Raw genomic sequence first — 6,988 nt, 5'->3', positions numbered from 1 at the left:
AAGGTACCAGACTTTGTTCCTATCAAACTCAATGAGCTCTTCTTGCATAGCAAGAACCCAACTAGGGTCGGAGATAGCATCATTGATTTTCTTGGGTTCAACTAAACAAAGAAACTTGACAAAGAGATAGATATTAGCTAGACCTCGACGTGTCTTGATACCTGCATCTATATCACCAAGAATTTTATGAATTGGATGGATTTTAGTCCATTGCTGAGCCGGTAGAGGAGCTTCATCTGAATAAGAGAGTTCAGGTATGGAAGATGAGACTTCAGCAATAGTTTATTCAGCAATAGGGACTATTGCCAAAGGAGCCTCAGATTCAGCAACTGAAAGAGGTTCAGAAACTGAAGGCATTTCATTCACTGATGGATCAGTGTTTGAAGTAGAAGAAGGTACATAGCTAATGGGAACTGCAGCGATCTCTGAAGAAGATACATTGGAGTAACTAGCTGCAACTGGAATGATGAATGGATCATGTTCAGCTTCTAGTGATTCAGTGTTTGGAGGGGCACTGTAGGAAGCTTCAGGTTGTTCATAGTGAGATATCATCCAGTTCTCTAATTCATCCTCATCATTTGAGATGGGTTTTGAATTAGCTGACTGAGATTCATCAAAAGTGACATGAATAGATTCCTCTATTGTCTGTCTTCGTTTGTTGAATACTCTGAAGGCTTTGGATACAAAAGAATATCCAAGAAAGATTCCTTCATCAGTTTTGGGATCGAACTTTCCAAGTTGGTCACGGTTGTTGAGAATATAACAAGTACAACCAAATATATGAAGAAAGTTTATGGAGGGCTTTCGTCCATGTAAGAGTCCATAGGCCGTCTTCTTGAATCTTTTTACGATCAGCGATCGATTTTGAGTGAAACAAGAAGTGTTGACAGCTTCAGCCCAGAATTGAGTCGGGAGATAGGATTCACTGAGTATTGATCGAGCAGCCTTGATGATTATTCGATTTCTTGTTCCAGCAACCCCATTCTATTGAGGAGTTCTCACAGAGGAGAAGTTGTGAGAGATTCCCTTGTCCTCAAGAAAGTTATCCATAGTACTGTTTTTGAATTCAGTACCATGGTCACTTATGATAGATCGTACTTTAATGTTGTTTAGTACTTCTATCCTTTTGATGAACAAAATAATTTATTCAGGTGCTTCGTCCTTGGATCGTAGAAAGAATACCCAAGTATACGTGGCATACTCATCAACAATGACAAGTGTGAACTTCTTTCCAGCTAGGGATTGCACGTTGACTGGACCAAAGAAATCCATGTGCAATAGCTGAAGAAGCGAAGTCCCTGAAGAGATTTGCTTCGACTTGAAGCTAGCTCTTGTGTGTTTCCCTTTTTCACAGGCTGAGCAAAGAGACTCATTTGAAAACGAGTGTTGAGGAAGACCTGTGACAAGGTCATTTCTTGACAACTCACTGAGTGTCTTGAAGTTGAGATGAGATAGCGTTTGTGCCATAACCAGTTAATATCTGATGAGACTTTGGAGAAGAAGCAGCTATTCTCAGTTAGAGGAGAATTCATGGTGATGATATAAAAATTCTCTAGACGAGAACCGGTTAGAGCAACCTTATCATCTTTGTCGAGAACATGWCAAKAATTCTTTGAGAATTTAACTGTATAATCTTTATCAAACAGTTGGCTGATGCTAAGAAGATTGTGCTTCAGTCCTTCACCGTATGCAATGCGTTTGAAAGTTGTTGTACCGTTGGATAATATATCAAAGCCTTTGGTATATCCTTTTCCATTCCCACCGAAGGTTACAGAAGGTCCTCTTTCTTCCTTGAAGTGAGTTAGAAGAGATTTATCTCCTGTCATATGTCTCGAACAGCCACTGTCCAGATACCATATGCCTTTGATAACCTGAGCAAGGAAACAAAATAAGAATGCTATTGGTACCCAGCTATTGGGGTCCAGCTTTGTTAGAGGCTTCATCATCTGATGCTAATGAATTAGTATCAGTAGATGGCATCACTGAACCTAAAGAGGTTTGAGTGGAAAGAGGAACAACCCTTGACACTACCAAGGTAGTTTCAGTGGAAGTCGTCACTGAGTCTGAAGAAGAGACTTTAGTGGTAGGGATTACAACGTCTGATACTGAAGACTTTTCAGCAGGAGTTCTCTTTGCTGAGCCTAAAGAAGAGGCTTCAACGGTTTTCTTCACCATGACTGCAGGAGCAGCCTTTGTGGATAATTTCACCTTAGTTGATTTCTTAGCCTTGGTTACTTTCTTGCTCAAAGCTGGTAAACCAGCTTTGGCGGTAGAAGGACACTAACTGGCAATATGTGTTTTCTCACCACAATGTTTACACATCCTAAAGCTAAGAGTTGCTTTAGGGCTAGGAAGTATCAGACTAGAAACGGGACCAGCTCCAAGAATTCCCTTCTCATTAGTTCTAAGAGGAACCTTTGAGAAATTGGATTCTTTAGGTGAAAAGTTCACCTTGAGCTGTGACTTAGATTTCTGATGCGATTCAGATTTCTTAGTCCCTAAAGAAGAAGAAGCTTTACAAGCTGAAGAAATAGAGATCTATTAGACTTGTTAGACTTGTTTGGACGGGATGCTGTGACAATGGATTTACCTTTGTCTTTGCATCCAGAACTTGAAGGAGTTTCTTCAAGATGACTCTCAGTAAAAGAAGAGGACTGAGAGGAAGAAGTGTTGGAATAGAGGAGACGAAGGCACCAAACTTGAGCATGGACCTGTCAACAACACGTTCTTCCTCATCATAGGAAAATCCTAGACCAGTCTTTGTCTTGGCGGGAACCTGAGCGTTAATGATCTCAGAGGCCTTGATGGAAGCTTTGCACCATCCTTCAATAGTAGCTTTCTCAGCCTTGAGTTCAGCGATGGCTCGCTCACGCTCAGCGACAACCTTCTCCAATTCAACAGTGATAGCTTGATTTACAATAACCTGATCTTTAAGATTTTCCTCAATAGAGGTCAGTTCTTTGATCTTAGAATGGCAAATCTTTAATTGCTCTTGAAGATCAACGTTAAGTATTTCAGCTTTTGATTTGCCATTGAGGGCATTGTAAAGGTCAACCGTCAGTGTATCTAGTGCAGAAAGACTAGAAGAAGAAGAGGGTTCATTCAAGAAACATACCTGAGTAGAAGAAGAAGATGGCTCAAAGGAGGTAGACGCTTCAGAAGATCCTTCATCAGCATCAATGGCCATCAAGCAGACGTAGGCTTTATCCTCTTCGTCAAAAGATGATTCATCAGATGATTCGGCCCAGTCATGCTCTTCAGCAATAAGGTCTTTAGCCTTTCGTTGGATGTTCTTCATCTTCTTCTATTTCTCCTTCAGTTTTAAGTATTTTTCATCTTTGGTCCTGAAGGAGGAAGGAGCTTTAGAAGATGGCGTCGTAGTCTTCTTTGATCTGCATTCACCTACAAAATGTTCGGGCCGGTGATAGTTGTGGCAGACAGCTGAAGCCTTGTCTATTCTTTCAGACTTTGGCTTCTCCCTGAGGGATAGCTGAGGAGACCTGCGGAAGTTGCTCTTACTGGCAAACCTCCTAAAAGATTTAGTCAAGAGTGCCAGGGACTCATCAAAATCTGTTAAATCAGATTCTGGAATGTCCTAAGAAGCATCTATCTCTGTGATGACCACGGGAGGTAGAGAAGAAACAAAAGGGATAGAAGAAGTTTCAACTGAAGAGGCTTCAGAGATCAAAGCTAGAGGGGAGCTTTTCATTTCCCTGAATTCTCTAACAAGATTCCTTTTTAGTTAACAAGATTGCTCATGGTTAAGCAGAATCCCGTATAAGGTAGAAAGAGAAAGAGTGGACATGTCATTTGACATCTTGAGACACATGGAAAAGGTGTCCCAAGACTCAGAAAGGCATTCTAGAAACTTAGTCAAAGTTTCAGAATTACAATATTCTCTACTGACTGCCCTAAGATCAATTAGAAGGCAATTAAATATTTGATGTACTTCAGACAGCGTCTCAGACTTTCCACAGAGAAAGCTTTCATACTGTCTTACTAGATGGATCTTTCTAGTCTCCTGAACCTGAGTGGTTCCTTCATATTGGACACATAGTGTATCCCATATGGATTTAGAAGTTTTGAGTTCCATCACTGAGTGACAGTTCTCATCAGGAAGAGACATAATTATTATAGACCGAGCACGTGTGTCTATAGCTATATTCTTCTTGTCTTCATCACTCCACTGATGTGGAAGCTTTGGAATCTGCCATTCATGAATCACAGTAGTCATAGCTGTTGCTGGAATAGCCAGAGCAATAGCAAATATATAGTCCATTTTCTATGTAATGTGGAATTTCAGGATCCACACCTTCCAAAAAGAGGGACATCCGGTTCTTCCAGGGACTAAAGTTGTCATGGACAAATCGGGGCGGTTTGGTAAGAGAGACATTATCTTGTGTGTGTGTGTTTGCAATTTGTAAAGCCATTTGTAAGCAGTAAAGTTATCTTAAGAAGAGATAAACAAATACAGAAAAATAGCTAAACACAAGGAAAGAAAGAAAACACTGCTCTGATACCACTTGTATGTCCCGTAAAGGTCTACAAAAAGAGAAACAGTTGGTAGAAGAGGGGGGATGAATACAAACACAGTATTTTCAAATTTAAAATATATATTGATAGAGAAGATCAATACATATTTTACAAGATTATTTACGGAAAGATAAGGTAATAAAAACCTATCTAAACAATCTTTTGTTACACACAAAGCTTTAGCAATTACAAGAAAAGAAGTTGCTAAAAAAAAGATCCTTTACATAAGCTAGAAGATGCTTGAAGTAAGAATTAGGTTAGAGAGAGAGATGCACTCTCTGCATGAAGAAGAAACACTTCTATTTATACCCAGTGCATTAAATGTCTATTTAATGCAATATGGTAGGTTTAGAGTGCGTGTCAAGCCTTAAGAGGAAGGCTTGTTCTTTGCTACAGTAAATAGTGCAGAAGTACTATTTTTGAGCAGACATCCTTACCTAAAGTTTGTGGACAAAGAGTCGACTAGTCGGCTTCGTACCATACTAACTTTTGTAAGGGTATGGGTTTTGTCCTTTGTGTGCATAAGGACAAGACAACAATAATCGTGCTAAGCAATCTTCCTTTGATTGCTAAATGCTGGAACGACCTGAAGGTCTCATCATCATTCGTTGAAGCTTGAGCAGTCTTCACACATGTGTAGACAGGCTTGTAATCACTGAATACCGCTTCAGATCTCGTACTTTCCGGTCTCTAATCTTCAGTTTCAGTCTTCGATGTTTGCTGAAGGTTCTTTGGTGTAAGTGTTGTCTTCTTGAAGTATTGCTGTCTCTGATAGATTTACAATGCAAGTTCTTCAGCGATCACTGAACATACTCAGTGAAGATCGCTGGAACTCAAAATACAGAAACATAAATACAACGTGTAAGAGAAAAGGGATTATCATCAAACCACTGAGAGAGAGGATCAACACGATCTTTCCATTTCAGGTTGATCATCAGATTTCTTCTGAACCTCCCACCGCAGTTGCTCAAGGCGCTTCAGATACTCCTAATGTGGCATTTCATCCTACCGAGAGCTTTTACAATTTTACACTGAATTTCAGTCCTAAAATTCTCCACCTTTGTATTCAGACTTGAAAGAATTTGGGCGCTTTGAGTCTTGTTTGAAGTTTATCATATTGAGCACTTTATGACTTCTTCAAAACAAACTTCAACTTGAAATCTTCAGGCAATCGTTTGTTGAGAATGATCTTCTAACATTCTCCCCCTTGAATGTAGAACAGCGATGATCTTCTCTTTTGACAATGTAGAACAAAAACAGTAACAATCTTCAGAATAGATCTTTAACAAACTTTCTCTTTAAAGGTAGTCTTTATCAGCAAACTGTTGTAAAATTGATCTTCACATTCAACAACTCTCAAACATTGTAGCACAAGAATAATCTTTTGTAATAATCTCCAGTCGCACTCCTTTAGATTCTTTTGCCGATCTTTGTTGTTACTCCCCCTTGATCTTTATAATAAATTCCCGTTATAACTCTCGTTATTCCGCGAAAGACGTCAATTCAAGAAATTGTAAGTAGATCTTTTCAAATCCACTTGTTTAATCTTTTCAGATTAAGGGAATGGTAAGGTAACAACCAATTTCAATGAATGAAATTGTTTTCAATCTTATAAAAAGATTGTCCTGTGAGTATAACAAATATACTCAGTACAACGGATGTACTATATATATGAGACTTTTAAAGGTTCATCTCACCAGGTCTTCCATTCAATCATCAATATCTTGAAAAAGTATAACTATGAATATTTCGGCAAAATAACATATAATTTGCAAAATCTGTGTAGTGTAGAAAGATAAAGCAACTAATGCTTCTGTTTAGGCTCAAAAAGATAAATCGTGTGGACTATACAAATTTATCAGACTTAATTCGTGAACAAAAAGACTTGAAGGGGGGACATATATCCATCTGTTTCAATATCAACTTTCTCCGAATGAGAAATTGATAGATTGTGAGTTGCATGCCCCAAGTGTTATTGAAACACTTAGCTATTAAGAGATAAATGAGTAGTTGGCGGGGTTGTGACAAGAATTGGCCTGGGCTTTGCTTTTTTCAATATTAGTCTTGAAAGAGTTGAGAACTAATAGATTATGTGATATGCCCGGTTTTAGAAGTTTGGAACAGGATTCTTAGGGTGCGTTTGGTTTGCAGGAATGTTTCTGAGGGATTTGGATTCCTGAAGGGATTTGGATTTCATGGAATTTGGATTGGATTGGATTTAAAATCCATTCCTGTGTTTGGTTTGCAGGATTTGGATTTGATTTGAAATACATTCCTCTGTTTGGTTTGTAGGATTTGGATTTACATTTTTTTTTTAATCACCAAATCTCTTTCATTTTTTTAAATCTATCTATTTAACCAACAAACCTACAAATTTAACAATCAAACCTTTTCATCCATAATGCATACTTAATCAACAAACATTTTCAAAATACATATATATATATTTGATATT

This window comes from Cynara cardunculus, unplaced genomic scaffold (genome assembly GCF_001531365.2).
Source record: "Cynara cardunculus var. scolymus isolate 2C unplaced genomic scaffold, CcrdV1 Un_Scaffold_713, whole genome shotgun sequence".
Taxonomy (NCBI): domain Eukaryota; kingdom Viridiplantae; phylum Streptophyta; class Magnoliopsida; order Asterales; family Asteraceae; genus Cynara; species Cynara cardunculus.
The sequence above is the reverse complement of the archived record's forward strand: the minus strand, read 5'-3'. Positions refer to the sequence as shown.